This window comes from Rutidosis leptorrhynchoides, chromosome 4 (genome assembly GCF_046630445.1).
Source record: "Rutidosis leptorrhynchoides isolate AG116_Rl617_1_P2 chromosome 4, CSIRO_AGI_Rlap_v1, whole genome shotgun sequence".
Classification (NCBI taxonomy): domain Eukaryota; kingdom Viridiplantae; phylum Streptophyta; class Magnoliopsida; order Asterales; family Asteraceae; genus Rutidosis; species Rutidosis leptorrhynchoides.
Window position 1 is genome coordinate 431,136,225 of NC_092336.1, and position 10,340 is coordinate 431,146,564.

The following is a 10,340-nucleotide window of genomic DNA, read 5'->3' on the forward strand; positions in this document are numbered from 1 at the left end:
ACGTGAGACGGGGCCGAAACGTTAGCGACCTTAAAATGTCGCAACGGAAAAAACGGGGTCGAAACAGATGTTGACTAACGTTGACTTATATATAAATATATATATTTTTATATATATAAATATAAAGTTGACCGTTTTTTTCCGTCTTTGACCGTTTTTTCCGTTTTTAGCGTTGTTGACTGTTTTTTAAGCGTTGACCGTCTTTTTTGCCGTTTCAAGGCCCGTTGCAATGATACTAAGGCAAATCCATTGCGGCGTCCGTTGCGGCGCCCGTTTCGGCCATCTTTTACAACACTGTCCGTAACCATATCACTCAATCAATCGATCCGCACACGACCATCCGTTACTGGATTAATCCAGGACAACAATAATACACCATGTGCTGAGCAAAACATCAACACTCGACGCAGGGTTCCTCCTCTAAACCCTACGACACAACCACACAAGACGGCTTCCTAGTACTAGCATGGAGACTAATCGTATACTAGAATCCCGTCAAGGGCGAATTATCACCACAAAATTTCCGCAATTCGCCACACGAGTCACCGAATATTTACCACGCCGGGTGAACCTTCCTACCTAGACCATCCGTTAAGGATGGCCTCGACATTTAGATGCAACCTACGGGTCACATCGCTAGGGTACACACTCTCGCAACCAAACGACATCCGCGTGTCTCTATGGGAGACAGTCAAAACCGACAATCTCCGCCTCACAATCGTCCATAAAGTGGAATAATCCACTGATAATTTCCACGATCACATTTCCCGATAGGGAAAAATACAGTATTCACCACCAGTTCGAACTCGCACTCACTCGACAGTACTATTCGAGTTTCACACCAACCCAAATTTATATCACGAGAGCACCCGTAATAACAGTTACATTCTCTCACTTCCGTGATCTCAAACTTCACACTTGGTCTCATACCGCACTTTGGTACTACACGACCACCTTGTACAAGAAGTATTACACTTCACCTAATCTAGTACCACATAAGCTTCCTCAGGCGGCAGTAAAAACTCCCCCACTTAGGAATTAGCTCCACATTCTTACCGCAAAGATGATAACATACCGCGGAATTACCATTCCGCAACACACATGATCATTCTCATCACTAATGATAAACAGCGAATCACTGCAAATTAACCTTAGGCTCTCAGAGCCGTCATACAAAATTACCAGAGATGTCGTACACGCAACGAATTCGCACCTTCATACCACAAATCACAATCGACTGCCTTAATCGTTCGCAAAGCGGACTCCACCAAAGTCCCACATACGTCTATATGCCTAAGCATGCTCACTCCGATAAATCAGTCGTGCATCTCAGTAGAGATCACCCACCCTTCCCCTCAACGAACCTTTACCAACAATTGCTCACTCTCATGGAGAAGAGTGACCAATCTGACATAATAATTGCATCGACTGCAATATCAACACTTCATCATAACCTTTGGCCTAACCGACCATTAAATGCATCACCGGCTCGCCGGTCATTTTTACCCGTCTATCACTTAAGAGCAACAAGATTTGCTCACCCGTCACTTCATAAGAAGTATTCATCATAATGCTCTTAACTTCGACTTTTGCAACCGTCGAATTTCTATCACCCGTCGATCGCTATTATAATCTCTGATGCTTCCAAGGGTATCTCACGGGCACCCTAAGCACAAAGTGATCACACCACTACCGGAGTTGAACATTACACTAGCAGGTATAAAGAGGCACCTGACGCAGTGTCATGCAGACTCCCACCAAAATCAATCGAATTTTAGAAAATTGAACTTTAGGTTCCATACACCCGATGTCACCCATCTCTCTACAATAATGACCCGAAGTCATACCTACCCGACAACCTTATGGTTTATTGCCTTATCAAAAGTTCCTAGCGATTACACGCTACCCGCAATTTCCACAAGGCCAAAACGACATAGCCTAACGAAACCTTTCATCCAACACTAAAGGAGATGCTTGGAAACACCAAGTCTTACATCCTTCCACAACTCGATAAAACCACTACTACAAGGGATATTCCATTAGGAATGTTACCCTATAATCCACAACACTCTAACGCAATCAACATTATACGGGTCCCATGAAATGTCCCGTTCTTATTGATTAAAAACGTTCCATATTAATTGATTTCTTTGCGAGGTTTTGACCTCTATATGAGACGTTTTTCAAAGACTGCATTCATTTTTAAAACAAACCATAACCTTTATTTCATAAATAAAGGTTTAAAAAGCTTTACGTAGATTATCAAATAATGATAATCTAAAATATCTTGTTTACACACGACCATTACATAATGCTTTACAATACAAATATGTTACATCGAAATCAGTTTCTTGAATGCAGTTTTTACACAATATCATACAAACATGGACTCCAAATCTTGTCCTTATTTTAGTATGCAACAGCGGAAGCTCTTAGTATTCACCTGAGAATAAACATGCTTTAAACGTCAACAAAAATGTTGGTGAGTTATAGGTTTAACCTATATATATCAAATCGTAACAATAGACCACAAGATTTCATATTTCAATACACATCCCATACATAGAGATAAAAATCATTCATATGGTGAACACCTGGTAATCGACATTAACAAGATGCATATATAAGAATATCCCCATCATTCCGGGACACCCTTCGGATATGATATAAATTTCGAAGTACTAAAGCATCCGGTACTTTGGATGGGGTTTGTTAGGCCCAATAGATCTATCTTTAGGATTCGCGTCAATTAGGGTGTCTGTTCCCTAATTCTTAGATTACCAGACTTAATAAAAAGGGGCATATTCGATTTCGATAATTCAACCATAGAATGTAGTTTCACGTACTTGTGTCTATTTTGTAAATCATTTATAAAACCTGCATGTATTCTCATCCCAAAAATATTAGATTTTAAAAGTGGGACTATAACTCACTTTCACAGATTTTTACTTCGTCGGGAGGTAAGACTTGGCCACTGGTTGATTCATGAACCTATAACAATATATACATATATATCAAAGTATGTTCAAAATATATTTACAACACTTTTAATATATTTTGATGTTTTAAGTTTATTAAGTCAGCTGTCCTCGTTAGTAACCTACAACTAGTTGTCCACAGTTAGATGTACAGAAATAAATCGATAAATATTATCTTGAATCAATTCACGACCCAGTGTATACGTATCTCAGTATTGATCACAACTCAAACTATATATATTTTGGAATCAACCTCAACCCTGTATAGCTAACTCCAACATTCACATATAGAGTGTCTATGGTTGTTCCGAAATATATATAGATGTGTCGACATGATAGGTCGAAACATTGTATACGTATCTATGGTATCTCAAGATTACATAATATACAATACAAGTTGATTAAGTTATGGTTGGAATAGATTTGTTACCAATTTTCACGCAGCTAAAATGAGAAAAATTATCCAATCTTGTTTTACCCATAACTTCTTCATTTTAAATCCGTTTTGAGTGAATCAAATTGCTATGGTTTCATATTGAACTCTATTTTATGAATAAAAATAGAAAAAGTATAGGTTTAGAGTCGGAAAAATAAGTTACAAGTCATTTTTGTAAAGGTAGTCATTTCAGTCGAAAGAACGACGTCTAGATGACCATTTTAGAAAACATACTTCCACTTTGAGTTTAACCATAATTTTTGGATATAGTTTCATATTCATAATAAAAATCATTTTCTCAAAATAGCAACTTTTAAATCAAATTTTATCATAGTTTTTAATTAACTAACCCAAAACAGCCCGCAGTGTTACTACGACGGCGTAAATCCGGTTTTACGGTGTTTTTCGTGTTTCCAGGTTTTAAATCATTAAGTTAGCATATCATATAGATATAGAACATGTGTTTAGTTGATTTTAAAAGTCAAGTTAGAAGGATTAACTTTTATTTGCGAACAAGTTTAAAATTAACTAAACTATGTTCTAGTGATTACAAGTTTAAACCTTCGAATAAGATAGCTTTATATGTATGAATCGAATAATGTTATGAACATCATTACTACCTCAAGTTCCTTGGATAAACCTACTGGAAATGAGAAAAATAGATCTAGCTTCAAAGGATCCTTGGATGGCTTGAAAGTTCTTGAAGCAGAATCATGACACGAAAACAATTTCAAGTAAGATTTCCACTCGAAATAAGATTGTTATAGTTATAGAAATTGAATTAAAGTTTGAATATGATTATTACCTTGTATTAGAAAGATAACCTACTGTAAGTAACAAAGGTTTCTTGATCTTGGATGATTACTTGGAATGGATTTAGAAAACTTGGAAGTAAACTTGCAATCTTGGAAGTATTCTTGATTTTATGAAACTAGAACTTTTGGAATTTATGAAGAACACTTAGAACTTGAAGATAGAACTTGAGAGAGATCAATTAGATGAAGAAAATTGAAGAATGAAAGTGTTTGTAGGTGTTTTTGGTCGTTGGTGTATGGATTAGATATAAAGGATATGTAATTTTGTTTTCATGTAAATAAGTCATGAATGATTACTCATATTTTTGTAATTTTATGAGATATTTCATGCTAGTTGCCAAATGATGGTTCCCACATGTGTTAGGTGACTCACATGGGCTGCTAAGAGCTGATCATTGGAGTGTATATACCAATAGTACATACATCTAAAAGCTGTGTATTGTACGAGTACGAATACGGGTGCATACGAGTAGAATTGTTGATGAAACTGAATGAGGATGTAATTGTAAGCATTTTTGTTAAGTAGAAGTATTTTGATAAGTGTCTTGAAGTCTTTCAAAAGTGTATGAATACATATTAAAACACTACATGTATATACATTTTAACTGAGTCGTTAAGTCATCGTTAGTCGTTACATGTAAATGTTGTTTTGAAACCTTTAGGTTAACGATCTTGTTGAATGTTGTTAACCCATTGTTTATTATAACAAATGAGATGTTAAATTGTTATATTATCATGATATTATGATATATAATATATCTTAGTATGATATATATACAGTTAAATGTCGTTACACCGATAATCGTTACATATATTTCTCGTTTCGAAATCATTAAGTTAGTAGTCTTATTTTTACATATGTATTTCATTGTTAATACACTTAATAATATATTTACTTATCATTTAATATAATTAACCAAGTGTATCAAGATCTTAATATGATTCATATGTACCTAGTAAGACGTTGTTATAACGATAATCGTTATATATATCGTTTTCGAGTTTCTTAAATTAATAGTCTCATTTTTATGTATGTAACTCATTGTTAAAATACCTAATGAGATACATACTTATAATAAAATCATGTTAACTATATATATAACCATATATATATCATCGTATAGTTTTTACAAGTTTTAACGTTCGTGAATCACCGGTCAACTTGGGTGGTCAATTGTCTATATGAAACCTATTTCAATTAATCAAGTCTTAACAAGTTTGATTGCTTAACATGCTAGAAACACTTAATCATGTAAATAACAATTTCATTTAATATATATATATAAACATGGAAAAGTTCGGGTCACTACAGTACCTACCCGTTAAATAAATTTCGTCCCGAAATTTTAAGCAGTTGGAGGTGTTGACGTATCTTCTGGAAATAAATGCGGGTATTTCTTCTTCATCTGATCTTCACGCTCCCAGGTGAACTCGGGTCCTCTACGAGCATTTCATCGAACCTTAACAACTGGTATCTTGTTTTGTTTAAGTCTCTTCACCTCACGATCCATTATTTCGACGGATTCTTCAATGAATTGAAGTTTTTCATTGATTTGGATTTCGTCCAACGGAATAGTGAGATCTTCTTTAGCAAAACATTTCTTCAAATTTGAGACATGGAAAGTGTTATGTACAGCCGCGAGTTGTTAAGGTAGCTCTAGTTGGTAAGCTACTGGTCCGACACGATCTATAATCTTGAATGGTCCAATGTACCTTGGATTTAGTTTCCCCCGTTTACCAAATCGAACAACGCCTTTCCAAGGTGAAACCTTAAGCATGACCATTTCTCCAATTTCAAACTCTATATCTTTTCTTTTACTGTCCGCGTAGCTCTTTTGTCGACTCTGGGCGGTTTTCAATCTTTGTTGAATTTGGATGATTTTATCGGTAGTTTCTTGTAATATCTCCGGACCCGTAATCTGTCTATCCCCCACTTCACTCCAACAAATCGGAGACCTGCACTTTCTACCATAAAGTGCTTCGAACGGCGCCATCTCAATGCTTGAATGGTAGCTGTTGTTGTAGGAAAATTCTGCTAACGGTAGATGTCGATCCCAACTGTTTCCGAAATCAATAACACATGCTCGTAGCATGTCTTCAAGCGTTTGTATCATCCTTTCGCTCTGTCCATCAGTTTGTGGATGATAGGCAGTACTCATGTCTAGACGAGTTCCTAATGCTTGCTGTAATGTCTGCCAGAATCTTGAAATAAATTTGCCATCCCTATCAGAGATAATAGAGATTGGTATTCCATGTCTGGAGACAACTTCCTTCAAATACAGTCGTGCTAAGTTCTCCATCTTGTCATCTTCTCTTGTTGGAAGGAAGTGTGCTGATTTGGTGAGACGATCAACTATTACCCAAATAGTATCAAAACCACTTGCAGTCCTTGGCAATTTAGTGATGAAATCCATGGTAATATTTTCCCATTTCCATTCCGGGATTTCTGGTTGTTGAAGTAGACCTGATGGTTTCTGATGCTCAGCTTTGACCTTAGAACACGTCAAATATTCTCCTACGTATTTAGCAACATCGGCTTTCATACCCGGCCACCAAAAATGTTTCTTGAGATCCTTGTACATCTTCCCCGTTCCAGGATGTATTGAGTATCTGGTTTTATGAGCTTCTCTAAGTACCATTTCTCTCATATCTCCAAATTTTGGTACCCAAATTCTTTCAGCCCTATACCGGGTTCCGTCTTCCTGAATATTAAGATGCTTCTCCGATCCTTTGGGTATTTCATCCTTTAAATTTCCCTCTTTTAAAACTCCTTGTTGCGCCTCCTTTATTTGAGTAGTAAGGTTAGTGTGAATCATTATATTCATAGATTTTACTCGAATGGGTTCTCTATCCTTTCTGCTCAAGGCGTCGGCTACCACATTTGCCTTCCCCGGGTGGTAACGAATCTCAAAGTCGTAATCATTCAACAATTCAATCCATCTACGCTGCCTCATATTCAGTTGTTTCTGATTAAATATGTGTTGAAGACTTTTGTGGTCAGTATATATAATACTTTTGACCCCATATAAGTAGCGCCTCCAAGTCTTTAATGCAAAAACAACCGCGCCTAATTCCAAATCATGCGTAGTATAATTTTTCTCGTGAATCTTCAATTGTCTAGATGCATAAGCAATCACCTTCGTCCGTTGCATTAATACACAACCGAGACCTTGCTTTGATGCGTCACAATAAATCACAAAATCATCATTCCCTTCAGGCAATGACAATATAGGTGCTGTAGTTAGCTTTTTCTTCAATAATTGAAACGCCTTCTCTTGTTCATCCTTCCATTCAAATTTCTTCCCTTTATGCGTTAATACAGTCAATGGTTTTGCTATTTTGGAGAAATCTTGGATGAATCTTCTGTAGTAACCAGCCAATCCTAAAAATTGACGTATATGCTTCGGAGTTTTTGGGGTTTCCCACATTTCAACGGTTTCGATCTTTGCCGGGTCCACCTGGATACCTTCTTTGTTCACTATGTGACCGAGGAATTGAACTTCTTCCAACCAAAATGCACACTTTGAAAACTTAGCGTACAGTTTTTCTTTCCTCAATACTTCTAGCACTTTTCTCAAATGTTCTTCGTGCTCTTGATCATTCTTTGAGTAAATAAGTATGTCATCGATGAAAACAATGACAAACTTGTCAAGATATGGCCCACACACTCGGTTCATAAGGTCCATGAACACAGCTGGTGCGTTAGTCAATCCAAACGGCATAACCATAAACTCGTAATGACCATAACGCGTCCTAAAAGCAGTTTTTGGAATATCATCCTCCTTTACTCGCATTTGATGATATCCAGAACGTAAATCGATCTTCGAATAAATCGACGAGCCTTGTAGTTGATCAAATAAGTCGTCAATTCTCGGCAGTGGATAACGGTTTTTGATGGTAAGTTTGTTCAACTCTCTGTAGTCAATACACAACCTAAATGTACCATCCTTCTTCTTGACAAACAAAATAGGAGCTCCCCATGGTGATGTGCTTGGTCGAATGAAACCACGTTCTAATAGTTCTTGCAGTTAGCTTTGCAGTTCTTTCATCTCGCTGGGTGCGAGTCTATAAGGAGCACGAGCTATTGGTGCAGCTCCTGGTACAAGATCTATTTGAAATTCAACAGATCGATGTGGAGGTAGTCCCGGTAATTCTTTCAGAAATACATCGAGAAATTCTTTTGCGACGGGAACATCAATGATGCTCTTTTCTTCAGTTTGTACTTTCTCGACGTGTGCTAGAACAGCATAGCAACCTTTTCTTATTAGTTTTTGTGCCTTCAAATAACTAATAAGATGTAGCTTCATGTTGCCCTTTTCTCCGTACACCATTAAGGGTTCTCCTTCTTCTCGTACAATGCGAATTGCATTTTTATAACATACGATCTCTGCTTTCACCTTCTTCAGTCAGTCCATGCCAACTATTACATCAAAACTCCCTAACTCTACTGGTATCAAATCAATCTTAAATATTTCGCTACCCAGTTTAATTTCTCGATTCCGGCATATATTATCTGCTGAAATTAATTTACCGTTTGCTAATTCGAGTAAAAATTTACTATCCAATGGCATCAATGGACAACTTAATTTAGCACAAAAATCTCTACTCATATAGCTTCTATCCGCACCCGAATCAAATAAAACGTAAGCAGATTTATTGTCAATAAGAAACGTACCCGTAACAAGCTCCGGGTCTTCCTGTGCCTCTGCCGCATTAATATTGAAAACTCTTCCGCGGCCTTGTCCATTCGTGTTCTCCTGGTTCGGGCAATTTCTAATAATGTGGCCCGGTTTTCCACATTTATAACAAACTACATTGGCATAACTTGCTCCGACACTACTTGCTCCGCCATTACTCGTTCCGACACCATTTGTTCCTTTCGTTCTGTTAACCCCTGGTCCGTAGACCTCACACTTCGACGCGCTATGACCATTTCTTTTACACTTGTTGCAAAATTTGGTGCAGAACCCCGAGTGATACTTTTCACACCTTTGGCATAGCTGCTTCTGATTGTTGTTGTTGTTGCGGTTGTTATTGTTGTTGGGATGATTCTTGTAGTTGCTGTTGTTGTTGTTGTTGTTGTTGTTGTTGTTGTTGGGCCGTTTGTTGTAGTTGCGATTGATGTTGCGATTGTTGGGATAATTGTTGCGATTATTATTGTAATTGATGTTGTTGTTGTATTGGTGATTCTTATCACCATTTTCCTCCACTTTCTTTTGACTTGCTTCACATTGGCCTCTTCAGCCATCTGTTCTTTAATTCTTTCCTCAATCTGGTTCACTAGTTTGTGAGCCATTCTACATGCCTGTTGTATGGAGGCGGGCTCGTGTGAACTTATATCTTCTTGGATTCTTTCCGGTAATCCTTTCACAAACGCGTCGATCTTCTCTTCCTCAACTTCGAACGCTCCCAGACACAATAGGCACAATTCTGTGAATCGTCTTTCGTACGTGGTAATATCAAATCCTTGGGTTCGTAACCCTCTAAGTTCTGTCTTGAGCTTATTGACCTCGGTTCTGGGACGGTACTTCTCGTTCATCAAGTGCTTGAATGCTGACCACGGTAGTGCGTACGCATCATCTTGTCCCACTTGCTCTAGATAGGTATTCCACCATGTTAACGCAGAACCTGTGAAGGTATGCATAGCGTACTTCACTTTGTCCTCTTCAGTACACTTACTTATGGCAAACACCGATTCGACCTTCTCGGTCCACCGTTTCAATCCGATCGGTCCTTCGGTTCCATCAAATTCCAAAGATTTGCAGGCAGTGAATTCTTTGTAGGTGCATCCTACACAATTTCCTGTACTGCTAGATCCAAGGTTATTGTTGGTATGTAGCGCAGCCTGTACTGCGGCTATGTTTGAAGCTAGAAAAGTACGAAATTCCTCTTCATTCATATTCACGGTGTGTCGAGTAGTCGGTGCCATTTCCTTCAAAATAGTCAAATGGAACAAGTTAATCATACAGAATATTAAGAGTAGTTAATAGTATTTCGTAGCATAATATGAACTCATTTATAAAAGCTTTTTCTTCATATTAGCGTTTTATAAGTTTAAATTCGGGTAGTACCTACCCGTTAAGTTCATACTTAGTAGCTAATATACAATTC